Genomic DNA, 14,829 nt, shown 5'->3' with positions numbered 1-14,829 from the left:
GTCTCTAAAAAATAAAAATTAAAAATTAGATGGGTGTGGTGGTGCACACCTGTACTCCCAGCTACTTGGGAGACTGAAGTGGGAGAATTGCTTGAGTTCGGGAGTTGGAGGTTACAGTGAGCAATGATTGTGCCACTGTACTCCAGCCTGGGCAACAGAGCAAGACTCCGTCTTTGAAAAAAGAAAAAAAACAAGCTCATGTATTTCCAATACATCTCTTTTTGAAGGGGTAGTAAGATTATTCTAAATACATATGCCTCTCCTACATATACCATCTTTAATGATTGAAAGAGAAAGATAGAAAATTCATCCTCCATGTATATGAGGATAAAACCTCTATATGTGAAGTCAATGCTGCTATACATTTATTTCGGGATTAATTGGAGATTGTCTAAAGTTGCAGTTAGTTATTTGTGGAGCTATTAATTGCAGTTTTGTAATTAAAAGTAATTGCAAAAATCACAATTACTTTTGCACCAACCTAATATATGTTGACAGTATAACCTCTGTACACTATTACTCTGTAAACAAATTTGGCTTATTAAGCTTGATTATCAAAACTATTAGAGTCTATAACTCTGACTTCAGAAAAATAAAATAAAGTCGACGCTGTTCATAGTAGAACTAACCTCTCTATCCCCCTACTTTAAGAACAGAAAGTCTGTATATCTAAAGGATTCCACAAAGTTGTTTATGTGCATAGTGGGTGCAAATTTTGCAAACCATAACTCTGGATGTGCAAAGATGTAGCTGTACTTTAATATAATACAACTTGATCTCTAGTGCTATTTTCAGTCTTCTTTTCTGTCTGCGGCAGAAGCTTAATCTAGTTATATTCAAATAAAACTCAGTCAAGTTCAATGATTTCTCTATCAATTCTGTTTTGTGCCTCAGTCACACGTAGCATTTTCTCCTCATCTTCATCTCTGCCCTTTCGTACCTCTCCCCTGCTCCCACACTTTGTATGAAGCTGTTTTAAGTTCCAGAGGCAGATGCAGATGCTGCAGCAGCATCAATGTGGGAGAGACCACTTCTAGGTCCTAGGAAATAAGGCAGTGAAAGATATGAAAGCTCACATGGGGCAGGAGACTTCCCATGGCACCCTACCCCATATGCACTGCTCTCTAACATCATCCAAAATGAGCCCATATTATTGCTGATTTTGAATGATCCTTGTATGTGAAAGTCACATTTGAATCAGGGTTAATCTGTCCTAGATATAGATAAGTGCACAACAATATTTGCTACTCATCTAGAACATACACCTTGGTCCTACTGATCTTTTCTTTGTTTTATATTTATATTTATTTACTTTTTGTAGAGATGTGGTGTCACTATGTTGTCCAGGCTGGTCTCGAACTCTTGGGCTCAAGCAGTGCTCCTGCCTGAGCCTCCCAAAGTGTTGGGATTACAGTCATGAACCACCACGCCCAGCATGGCTTGGGAATTACCTGTTCCACTAGTGTTGGCAAAAGGCGCCAAGCTATTCCTACACTCCCTATACATCCATCCTCATCATATTGTACCCAACACTCCTATCTATGAGACAGATATTCAAGGTAAATGGTAACAGGAAATGTTAACTGGGCCATGTGCAGTTCAAAAAATGAACTCTTGGTAGTAATCTTAAAACCAGATGTGAGGCATTTTGCAACTGGTTGATGGGGTGATATTTACAGAGATGAAAAATACTGAGAGGATCAGAGTTACAGATATATAAATTAAGATTTTGAATATGTTAAATTGGAGATAACCATAGATAGACAGCAGAAATGACAAATAGGTATGTGAATCTGGAGAAGAAAATCAGAGATATATATTTGGGAGTTATCTGTACCTAGGGAGAAAATATAGATAAAGAAGGAAATAGGATATAGTATCTAGCCTTCAGGAACACCATCATTTAGGAGTCCAGTAGAGAAGGAGTCAGCAAAAGAGAATGAGATGGAAGAGTATGTAGGAAGCAACCTATTCTAAGAAAATTGTATTTAAAAATTCATACTTGTCAATCAAGAGTTTGTTATTGACTTTCTTTTTATTACAAAACGAAAATCCTAGGCTACATATAACTGTTCAGAACTCTAGGAAATTTCAGGAATGCTGTAATTTACCCAGACTTTGGTTTGTTTGCAACTTTTCTGGATTATATCATGTGTGTAAATGGGATATGTGTCTGCATTCATTTCAACTTATGTGACCACTCTTCTTGACGGGAAAAGGGTTAGTTATGTTGCTTGACATATTAACTTTCAGGATAACTACTCAGGAGGTGGACAATCTAATAACCTTCTAATTGCTGCCTTGATCTTCAGTTGTATCCATGATGAGTAGCTTCCAGATACCTCTGTTCTGAAAAAGTCGCTTAGGTCTGGAGGCGTTCTTGTTCTAGAGGCTGTACAGGGACCTCCCCTAGGTTTTCAGTTCATGGAAAGGATTGGAGGAAGGTGGGACAAAAACCAGAGACCAATTTGGAAGCTGTGGTCTAGGACAAAGATGATGATAAACTAAACATGGTGGTACCAGTGGAGATGAGAAGGGGTTAGATTGGAGATCTATTTTGTATTTAGAACAAAAATTGCACAGGGATTCAAGATGAGAAGTAAAGAAATGGGAGGACTTGAGAATAACTCTAGATTTCTTGTTAGACCAATTGGGTTGATGGCGGTGCCATTTTCAGAGCTGGGAAAACTGTGGGAAGTGGAGGGGAAGCACTAGGGGTGAAGCTAAGAGTTACATTCAGAAATGTTAATTTGGTGATGTCTATGAGACATCCAAATGAAAACGTCAAGTAAGCACTTGAATAAAGTGAATCTAGAACTCAAAGGAGATGGCTGAGCTAGACATGTAAACATGGGCACGGTTAGGAGCAATAACGGACACAAATGATTCAGGGTCATTAACAATTAAGAGTTGAGACAAAGGAGAAGTCAACAAAGGAGGCTGAGCAGGAGCAGTCAGTGGAGCGCAAGGAGATCAAAAGAGCCCAGAACCAGACACATTGATAGATTCAAGACAGCAGTCAACTCTGTTTAATGCTATGATTAGTTGAATAGGATAGGGGAGGAAAGTGGCCATATAGTGTGGAAATATGGATGTCTTCGATGATCTTGAAAAGGACGGTTTCACTAAAGTGATAGAGACAGAAGCCAGGGAGATGGTCATGGGCTGTGTTGTAAACAGGAGGCGAGAAAGTAGAGACGGCGGGAGATGGCACCTTTCTCAAGACTTTCTGTAGCACCTAGATGTTGAAGCGAAGGTCAAAGGAGAATTTTTTAAAGACAAGAGAGAGTGGGTGTTATTTTATGGTGACGGAGAGGAACCAGGAAAGAGAGTTTGCAGTCCAGAGAGAGGACGGTGGTTCACAGCCTTGGCTGCACGTTGCAATCATCTGGGAAGCTTTGAAACTATAGATGCTTCAGTCCCCCATGCAGGCATTCTGATGTAATTGCTCTGGACTGCAGCCTGGGCTTTGGGGTTTTTTTAAGTTCTGCAGGTGATTCTTGGAGCTAAGGTTGAGAAGTTTCAGGAGTGAAATCCTTGAGTGGTTGGAATCCAGGGAACAGGTGAAGAAGGGCCTGTGATGGATGGGGCTATCTACTCTCTCCAGAGACAGGAGTAGAGTAGAAGAAGAGGGGTGCAGATTTTCCAGTTTAATGGAAGAAGAATGAGGTGATTGCCATTTTGTGACTCCTTTTTTTTTTTTTTTTTTTTTTTTTTGGTCAGTGAAGTGTAAAGCAAAGTCATGTGTTGAGAAGCAGCAGCAAGGAAGGGCATGAAACGCTTGATAGGGAAGATGTGAGCTAGTCATCTGGAGGGTAGAAGGTGAACTTATTACAGGGACATGCCGGGAGGGTGCTCCCTGCTTCCAGAACACAGGGCAAACTAGCACAATCTTCTTCATTACTTGGCCTGTGGAGGCCCAAACATCTCTGCAAATTCTTTAGGGATTTCTGACTTCATGGCTGCCTCTGCCTCTAGGAGTCCTACTCACACTTGTGCTGCTGCAAGTGAGAAACTTGACCTTCACCTTCAATTTCAATGTTGGCAACAACAACAAAAGCAGCCACACACAACATCTGTGAATGCCCAGACCTTAACTGCAGTTTGGGATGGAGGGTGAGAGCAGGAAGGATGCACTCTGTGGTCACCACGCTTGGAGCACATCAGAATCACCTGGAGGGCTTGTTCAGCCACTTCTGTGCAGCACCCTCAGGTTGAGTAGGTCTGAGGCCTGGCCTGAGAATTTGCATTTCTAACCAGTTCCTGGGAGATGCTGTTGCTGCTGGTCGGGGTCAACACTTAGAGGACCACTGGTTTCATAATAATCACGAAACAATAAAGCTGGGCTTGGCCCCCAGAGCAGCCTGCGGTCCCAGCTACTTGGGAAGCTGAGGCAGGAGGATTGCTTGGGCCCAGGAGTTCGAGGCAGCCCCGCCAGCCTGTCTCTAAGAAGAAAGAAAAACAATAAGCAATAACTTTAAAACTCAAGAGGCAGGGCCAGGCCCAGTGGCTCACGCCTGTAATCCCAGCACTTTGGGAGACCAAGGCAGGCAGATCATGAGGTCAGGAGTTCAATATCAGCCTGATCAACATGTTGAAACCCCGTCTCTACTAAACATACAAAAATTAGCTGGGCATGGTGGTGTGTGCCTGTAATCTCAGCTACTCAGGAGGCTGAGGCAGGAGAACTGCTTGAACCTGGGAGGCGGAGGTTGCAGTGAGCCGAGATCGTACCACTGCACTCCAGCCTGGGCCACAGAGTGAGACTCCATCTCAAAAAACAAAAACAAAACAAACAAACAAACAAAAAACCTCAGGAGATTATAATTTACTCTTCTTAAAATTTCACTGGCTCTACCCTGAACCTAATTCCAGTCTCTCTCCCTTACCACCCCTTCTCTCTCTCCTACTGTTCTCCTTTATTCTTTGAACTTTTCTCTCCCATTCTGTCCCAGGAGCAAATTCTCCTTCCTTAATGCAGAGGGATCCAGTGAGCTTTATTATTTTTGTTGCTTGATCTCTTCCAACAACCATGCTTTTGGGCCCTGAACACCATTTTTTTAAATGAAGTGAGAGAAAGAGGTCATCTCCCCACTTATTGTGTGGTTTTCCCGGCCTAGCACGCAAAGCATAACCCAAAAAGGGGATGATATGATGAACCGCTCCCCACAACACACACACAAGCACATACACTGTAGCCCAGCAGTCCCCTGCAGTTTTATGCTTGTGTGTGTTAATGCATAACAAAGGATTCAGCGCTATGGCCTGGTAACTGGAAAGTAGGTCAAAAGAGAGGGGTGAGACTGTCGCCCAAGTGAAAAAGATAGCAGAAGATAAGAAGGAAAACTGTTTCCAGAAATTGTCAAAAGACAGCCAGGTGAACAAGATTGTGGTCCGAGGTGGCACAGGACGCTGGGCTGAAAATTACAGCAGCATGCACAGCACTTATTGATAGGAGAATGCTCAGCTGTGCTCCTGAGGGCCCTTCAGCCTGCTTTGCATTCATAGGCAATTTATCCTCCTTAATCACTAAATCATTAATGGGGATCAATAGCACTGCCACATCAGTGAAGGCAGGGGTGCATGCGGGGAGAATAATTGCTTGCTTAGTTTTTAGTTTAGTGGTGCTAACCGGGCTTCGGGTCCATTCTGGGAGGAAACCCTTCTCCTGGGTGTTAGAGAGAACTGTACCCACAAAGGCAGCAGGAGTGAGACGGGCAGTTATTATGAATTCATCATGTTTTTCTAACTACTCAGGAACTCTGAACTATTGAATGTATTTCACTATTTAAATATAGAATGTTCCAGTTTGGTAGTCTAGCACTAGTGCCAGATAGTGGGTCCTGAAAGATTTAGATTTCTGATATCTGTGCCTAGTACTCTGGAGAAGCAATGAGCAGTATTTTTGATTGGGCATCAGTTACCTTTAAGGGATCTTTCTCCTCTTGATAAGTTGTTCCCCCATTCCATTCTCCATCACTGCTTTTCCCTCACCTCATTCAACCTCATGTCCTTAGCCTCTGGCACACTTGAGGTTTAATAAATGTTTGCTGTGTTGATTTAATAATCCCAAGTAAATACTCTTTAGATTTGCTGCACCCTGTTATTACAGATAACTTGTAAATGTAATCTCAGACCTTACCATCTTGAGAAAAGTCAAAAACATATCCGGTGTGCTGGGAGGAGTGTGTCTGTGGGTGATGTGTGTGTGGATTTCTCTATCTCTTAGCATCTGACACCAAATTAGCATCTAATATTTCCTTTTTATTCAATGTGTTTTTTCACTTTTCTTTAAACAAATAAATCAATTTAATTTAATATGAAGAAATCAATATGTTCCCAATATCTTGGATGCTTTTAACAGCAAATAAATAAATATGACCTGCTTGTATTTTATTATTAAATTCATCCTTAGCCTATTTGCTTTGTATTTATATACGGTCTTTTTAGCCCCTTTCATACAGAATGGAGTAAGTAACCAAGACTGGTGTCCTCAGAGTAACAATGACCCACATTCCTTCTCTTGGAGACTCTTGAGCCCAGACCAGAATTTACGCCCTCAGGCTAGAGCCATTCATCCATCAATCCACAAATATTGATAGTATGTCGCATCCCATGCCCATGACAACACAATGACCTGTGCACAGTACAACAATATTATGTATTCATTCAGAAAAATTCAAATCAATACTGAATTAGGTACTGGGACTATGGCAGTGAAAAAGGCAGACACAATCTTCGTATAGCTTCTAGCAAGGATTTTACAAATGAGCTCCTAATAAAAAACTGATTACAATTGTAAAAAGTACTAAAATAAGTCAGTGCACAAGAAGAACACAAAACTGGGGACTCCGACCTATTTGGGGAACGAGGAGAGACTGGCCAGTGGCTTAGCTTTGCACCTTGCCTAGCACCCAGAACAGTATTTGCATAGGATAGTAATCAAATAGTTGGTTAACTGAATTTTTATGAAGTTTTAATAAAGCTTATGAAAAAATTTTAACCTTTATTTACTCAATATTCCTCTTAACTAAAATAGTATGCATCATTCTTCCTAGTATCTGAGTCATTAGAGACTTATTATGCTTTTTATGCCAAGCGAGGATCATTTAGTGTGGCCCTGTAATCAGAAAGGATCCCAGAGAGCTCACAGTAAACCTTCTTTTCAATGGCATGTAGGTGACCCCAGGATTGAGGTGCAAAGGTCTTTACAAGGTGTTTCTAGAAAGAGCATGGTTGGAAGTGTCTAATGCAGAGACACATTCACCCACCAATTCATGTGGTTTACAATTCCTTCCTTGTAGAGTCTCTCATATGCTTCAAAGTGTGCTCATAGTCAGTATCTCCCTAGATTGTGTGTTTGGAAGGCGTAATCCTTATCTCATTCAGCCTTTCGTGGTGCCTGGAATTGAGTCAATGTTCAGTAAATGTTTGCTGAACTGAACTGATAATCACCATTCTGAGAGGCAAGGAGACGATTATTAGACTCAGATTTCAAGAGAGAAAGCAGGTTCTGTGATGTTACGTGCATTTCTCAAAGTCCTATAGAAAATTAAGAAACAAACTGAGGCTAACCCTGGAGCATCCTGACTCTGTCAAGGTAAGCACTTATATTTTTAAAACAAAAGCCATCAGTATCTGGCATTGTGTAGCAAAAGAAAAAAAAAACCAGTAGATGGCCAGCCGAGAAGATTCTGTAATGACCTAATCAACATGGAAATTTCTGCCATAATAAATAAATACATAAATAAATAAATAAATTCAGGTTGATATTTACAAGATCAAATGAAAGCTTTCTCTGGGAAAAAAAATTAAAGCATACCAACAAGGGCACAGGCTCCCTTAGAGGATATGTGCTAAGTAAAGAAGCTCTGACATTTTCTTTGTAGAATTGCTTCATGAATAATAGTCTATCTTCTGAAGATATCTCAGTACACTAAAAAGCCCTTAACCAGCAAAACAGGCAAATTAGCACAAATCCAGTAACCTTCTCAAGCTGGTGTGAGCTGTAATGCAACATGTTTGTAAGGAATGTAAACTATGTTGTACTATGCACGCACGGATGATTGTGCTGTCGTGAGCACTGTGGAAGATATACTATCAATATCGGTGAATTGATGGATGAATGGCAGTAGCCTGAGGGTGCAAATTCTGGTCTAGGCTCAAGGGTCTCCAAGAGAAGGGGTGTTAGTCATTGTTATTTCGAGGATACCAGTCCTGGCGAGCTACTCTACTTTATACTGAAGGGGCTAAAAGGAAAGAAGCAAACTCAACTGACTGTTGAGGAACCATTTGCTTGTGCTTCATAGATTGATTCCATTCCAGTGTTACTAGATAGGCAAGCAACGTCTCTGGAGTGGCTATATGAAACCATTTTAGGAAGGCAGTGCGTTTGGATCCTTCCAGAATAAAAAGCTCAGACTCTAAAAATGCCATTCCTTAATATGCTCACAATTGCCACCGACAGGAAGTTACTCCTGGTATGCCACAGCACACACAGCCTGTTAGAATCTGCCACCCCTTTTGATGTACTTTGTGATGGAAAAACATATCATGGTGATACCAGTCCGGAGTCACATTTGCTCTGCAGATCAAGCCACTCCCTCTAAGAGTGATTACACACTCCCAGCATGAATCTTTCCTCTTTTTAGTGGTGCTCAGCTTTTATATAAAGGGGGAAGCAAGTGTAAGTGATTCCTAATCCCCTCGCTCTAAATTCCTTCCTTCCCTAAATGGTGACTCATTTTGCCTTTTGGAAGGGCCAAACCATTATTCCTTCTAAAGGATTAGAAACAACACCAAACTCTGGTTTAAACTGTTGAAAGAGACCATGTAGGTTAGCTGTTCTAGCACCATAGTTTTGTTTAATTCCTGGGCTCCCTTTGCCAGACTTGAGCCTAATGACCAAGGAAATGGAACTTGCTCTGACTTTGAAATAGCATGTAAATAAGCAGAAGGAATGTATCAGCCCATGCAATGATGAATGATCTTCCTTCTCACAAAGAGGTTATACAGATACTAATAAAATCAGTAGGCTCAGCATTTGTTTTTACATGTTTGTTATAAATCCTTACCTTCTCTGGGTCGGGAGGACAGTGGGAATGTCAGAGGGCGACTGAAATCCACCCCAAATTTTCTTGGCCCACTCTTTTCTTTTTTAACTACCCTTCTATTCCCACCAGAGGAACAGTAAAATAAATGAGGTCATTATTCTTCACTACATGCCTCTTGTAAATTGTTAGTCAGCCTGCAAGGGTGGTTATTTACGAGGCATTTTGAAGGTCTGTTCTGGTGACAGAGTTGCTCTGGGCAGTGGATGGAGGTGCTGTGTCACACTCACCAATGGTGCCATGTGTAATCTGTTTTTCTCAGAGTTTTATCGTAATGGTGGTTGTCTGCCAGAGGTCACCTACGATCAAAGAGTTGTCAGTTGGTCCAAGGTGCAGCCGCTCCTACTCTGGGAGCTGTCTAGACCTTATTTCTCCCCTCAGTCCTCAGTTAAGTATGGTTTCCAGCTCCCACATTCCACACAAGCCTCATACACGTCTACCTTCTACCAGTCCAAATTGTTGGGTTTCTAGAATAGTGAGTTGTTTGTTAGTTTGTTTTTCCTATTAGTCGAGCCTTCCATTTTACTAAGTGAAGAACTAGCTTCCCCTGAAACTTAGTGAAACCCCACCCCTCTGAAGCTAACCAAAAATTTAAAAACAAACAAAAACACTATCAAAAAGCCAACAGCAAAAATCTCCAAGGGCAAATGATTACATTTTTCTATTTTTGTTAGCCTTCCAAACATAGGGAGTTTTTTTGGAGTTTCCATCGTGATACAATTTTTTTTTAACCTTGCTTTGGACAACTATATTTTAAAGTGACAGATCTGAATAAAAACGGGAAATAAAGCACTGCTTTCCACCCTCAATCTTCTTTTTAAAATCATAAATAAATTTAAAATTAAAATCGAGCCTTCCCATTTGACTTCCTTGCCATACTGTGGATTCATGATAATGTCTGCCTGTTTGAGGTGAGATTTAATTCAAGTGTTGGAAGGGAAAGGGTGGCCTAGTCTGGAGGTCTAGAACCCCTCTCTATCATGCTTTGCCACTTAAATTTATCACTTCCCATCAATACTAACGCAAAGCCCAAAGGTAAATCCTTCATTTTCTTGGACTTCTTCCTTACTCTCTAAGCTCCAGACATCTTCCCCATCTCTCATTCTTTCAGTAGACATTGATCGATTTCCTACCGTGTTCCAAGGCACAGTGTTGGGGGCTGGGGACACAGTCATCCGATCCTTTGGACCCAAGAGCCATGGACTACTTAGAAGGCAGCTTATTCAAATCCTAGCTTCACAACTCACTAGCTGCATGACCTTGGAAAAGTTATGTTTCTCTCTGCCTCAGTTTCCTCATCAGTGAAATGGGGCTACTTTCCTCACAAGGATGTTATGAGTGTTGATGAGTTCATGTGTCTTGTTATAAAGCACTTAGAAAGTTCCTGGCCATAAATAAGCAGTATAACAATGCTTATTTACATGCTACTACTTAAAAAAAATTAAGAAGTAAATACTTAAACACATACTTATTCAATAAATATAATCATTAAACGGCAATGTCCATACAGTGGGATAAATGTTACCCCAGCCTCCATAGGGCACTAAGGGAACAAGGTTTAATTCAATCTGTGCTGGAAAGGAAAGGGTTCAGGGAGACTTAAAGAAGGAGAAAAAGGTTGTGTTTAAGGACTCTGATAATAAAAAAGAGCACAACCCTATACTGCTCTTAAAGAAAAACTAATGCAGAAAAGTTGGACTTGTTAATCTCTTTTTAAATGGGTAGCTTCACTTAAATGGAAACACATTTTAGAAAATAACTTTATCTGATGGAAAAGTCTCATTATAGAAATAAAAAATAATAAAAGCATAAAAAGAGCTCAAAGATCTACAAATTAGAGACACTAACAATTAACATTTTGTTGTAATGTCATCCATTTAAAGTATTTTCAGTGCTTTTCATTTTTAATTGGCAATTAATTGAATATATTGTTCTTTCAAATAAACACACATGTACATTTACATGGCTAAAAGTAAACTTTCCTTTTCACCAATCTTCCAATCCTAGAGAATCCCCAGGGAAAACCAACTTTAACTGTGTATATCATTACAGATACTTTGCTATCATTTTATGTATTGATTGCATATATATACCTAGAGAATTTAGGCTTTTTTAAACCACAAAAGAGATTGTGTCAACCTGTTGCTCTGTACCTCATTTTCTCACTCAGTATATCTTGGAGCGTTTTCTATATCAGTACCTGCATCTTCTTTTTAATGGCTGCTTGGTATGGTCATATCATATTGTTTTGGTGTTTTGTTTACAACTATTTGGATTGTTTCCCATTTTTACTATAGCACGTTATGCCATTTTGAAGGTTGCACATACATTTTGTACAAATGTCACTGTAGAATAGACATCTAGAAATAGCATTGGGCAAAGTGAATTCACATTTTAAATTTGCATAGATATTGCCTAATTACCCTTCTAAAAGGCTGCAGTATTTTACACTACAGCCATAGTAGATGAGAGTATCCATCTCTTCATACCCTCATTGGCACTGGTGGTTAATCATTTGTTTTAATATTTGCCGATATGGTAGGAGAATTATGGTATTTCATTGGTATTTCATGGTTAATTTGGTTTTTATGTCTCTGATTGTTAGTGGAGTTGAGCATTTTTTCATATATTTATTGAATGTTATGTTTCTCTACCTGCTTATATCTGGAACATGTCAGGTGAAATAAAGATCGTCAGGGAGAGACACACATGTGCCTCTTAAATCTATGGATACAGTTTGTATATAGTACGATAAAGAGATCTTACTGACACTTTTTTTCTTACATGGATAACCAGCTGTCAAAACACCACGTATCGATCAGATCTATTTTTACCTATTGATTTTAAGGGCCATCTTTATTATTTACTAAGATTTAATACACATCTAGCTCCTTCCATATATTTGTCCATTACTGTGCTAATGTCAGTTTTAAGTGTAGCTTTGTTTCAGTTAGCTAATGCTACATAAAACAGAACCAGAAAATCTTAGTGGCATACAACAATAAGCACTTACTCATGGATCTGGGGCTTGGCTGGGATTGGGCTCATCCAGACTGGGCTTGACTAGCCAGCTCTGCTTCCGGTGGGAACAGCTGGAGAGGATCCGTCTCTCCCTGAGAGATCCGGAGACCCTCTGCTCTGGTGCCTCTCATCCTTCTTTGACCAGTGGGCTTGCTGGGTCATATTTTCCTCAGGGTAACAGCAGATTTGTATGATCACATGCTCAGCTGCGCAGTCATATTTTAGACCCCTACTTGCTTCTGCTAACATTGCTTCTGCTAACACCCCATTAGCCAAAATAAGCCTAAAGTTAAGAGAGGATATTCCACATTTAGAGGAAGAACTGCTAGTTACATGGCAAAGGGCATAGATGCAGGAAACTATAAATTGGGGTCCAAAGTTTAATTTACCTTTGGGCAAGTCCTTCAATTTTTCTTCTTTTTCAACATATTAGTTTTTGGCTATTTTCTCTCTCTCTCTTTTTTTTTTTTTTTCCGGACAGATTCTAGCTCTGTTGCCGAGCCTGGAGTGCAGTAGTGCTATCTCGGCCTCCTGGGCTCAAGCGATTCTCCTGCCTCAGCCTCCCGAGTAGCTAGGATTACAGGCACACACCACCATGCCTGGCTTATATTTTTATTTTTAGTAGAGATGGGATTCCACTGTATTGGCCAGGCTGGTCTCAAACTTCTGACCTCAAGTGATCCACCTGCCTCAGCCTCCCAAAGTGCTGGGATTACACGCATGAGCCACCACGCCCTGCCTGGCTGTTTTCTTTCACATTGTTTTTTCCAGATAAGCTTTTGAATGAGCATGCAAAGTTCCAAAACTTCTGAGTAGAAGTTTGGTTGGGTTCACATTGGTCATATAGACTAATTTGGGTAGAATTTATATCTTTACATTACTGAATGTTCACATCCAATTGGAAACATTTTGTATGTGTTCATTTTGTATTTCAGTTTTATATCTTTTGACAAAGTTAATTTTTCTTATAAATACTTTCAGACAAACTCAAAAGCAGAAAGAATAGCACAATGAGTATCTACTTATATGACTCTCAGAGTTAATGGTTATCAAGATTTTGCCACATTTGCTTTATCTATCCCCTTTTCCCTTATTTTTTGCCTTAGCATTTTCAAGTAAATTCTTGTAATCATATTATTTTACCTGTACATATTTTAGCATGTAGCTTTTTAAAAATAGACATATATACAGTATACATAGATACATATGTACATATGTGTGTATGTATGTGTTTATGTGTGTTTAATTATTGCAGCTAATACAAATCAACAAGAGCTCCTTGGTATTATCTAATGAACCATCTTTAATCTAATTTTCCCAATGTCTAAAAATTATCTTTTTAGTTAGTTTATTTGGATTAAGGTCTGTAGATTAAATTTGGTTGGAATGTCACTTAAATCTTTTCCTCTAGAGTAATCCTCTTCATCTGTTTCTTCATGCCACAAACTTATGGCTGAAACTGAGTCATTTTTTATGTAGAACTTTCCATATTCTGAATTTTGCTGATTCCATCCCCTGGTGTCATGAAATATTTTTCTCTAACCACTGTGGGATTTTTTTTAACCACTGTGGCATTTTCTGTTAAGCAGCTGGTTAGATCTAGAGACTGTCAGATTCAGCTCCAAGTGGCATTTTTTTTTTTTTTGGAGGAAGGGGCAAAAATATTTCATAAGTCACGCCATTGCTTCCTAGGACATTCATCCTGGCAGAAGATACATATATTTAGGTTTGTCAATAGTATCTGGTTCACGTTTTATCAGTCTCATCCACCCGTTACGAAGTTCTCTTCTTAACGAATTATTTCTGCCTCAATTCGTTACTTCATTAGGGATTGCGAGATCGTGACATTCTAATTCTACCATTCCTTTTGCATTTATTATAATCAATTATTTCATTACCTTGAGGTAGAATTCATGTAAAAACGCTTAGATGCCTGTCCCAAACACACACATTTTCCTGAGTGCGATTTACACTTGTAGGGTCCTGTCTGTGTTAAAGATGCTTTGCTGCTCTCCCACCAGGCCTGGGAATAAGTACCAGACTGATGATGGACGGGGAGGATGACCCTCCTGAAATTCTAGCCACAGGGAAGAAAAGTCCTTGCAATGAAAGACACTGGCCAGGGAAGCTGGTTGGACACACACACATACTTGCACATCCACAAGTATCTTTCATTAAAAGGAGATGACCTACTGCTTCCCTCCTGCCAGGGATGGGCCACAAAACAGACATGACATGACAAATTAGGCTGTTGCCTACTCACGTGTCCCAGATTTGTTTTAAAAATCATTTTCAATTCATCTAGTTTTCTATTAATGTGAAAAGGTTGGAAATTATATTTTAATTTGTGTTAGAGACGTACATCAGCATCATAGAATTCTGAAACTACTGATGCACCAGAATCATAAAATGTTTAATGAGACATATCAATTTAATTCTGCTGCTTGGAACTTAAAGAGCCAGAGTTTGTCAGCATTTTGCTAACAAATGTCATCATTTACAGACTGAATTTGGTGCTGATTATGTTCACCATTACTAAAAATATTGGGAAATGAGCTATGCTTGGTGAAACAAAGGGCATTTTTTAAAAATTTGGCTGATTAAATGTAGTTTAGAAACAAAATAAACTTGCATAAACTTGCAAGTGTTTGGAAACAGTCTGGTTTGGTAATAGTCACTATGTTTAAACCCTGATGCA

The 14,829-nt window shown here is 39.7% G+C and overlaps 1 protein-coding gene across 1 annotated transcript in view; it reads left to right on the top strand.

The window, feature by feature from the left end:
- Positions 1–14,829, top strand: part of F13A1 (coagulation factor XIII A chain) — a 418,063-nt gene that overhangs the window by 294,297 nt on the left and 108,937 nt on the right. The gene's annotated exons all lie outside the window — the stretch shown is intronic.

Source organism: Pan troglodytes, chromosome 5 (assembly GCF_028858775.2).
Source record: "Pan troglodytes isolate AG18354 chromosome 5, NHGRI_mPanTro3-v2.0_pri, whole genome shotgun sequence".
In the NCBI taxonomy this organism is placed as follows: domain Eukaryota; kingdom Metazoa; phylum Chordata; class Mammalia; order Primates; family Hominidae; genus Pan; species Pan troglodytes.
The sequence above is the reverse complement of the archived record's forward strand: the minus strand, read 5'-3'. Positions and strand labels throughout refer to the sequence as shown.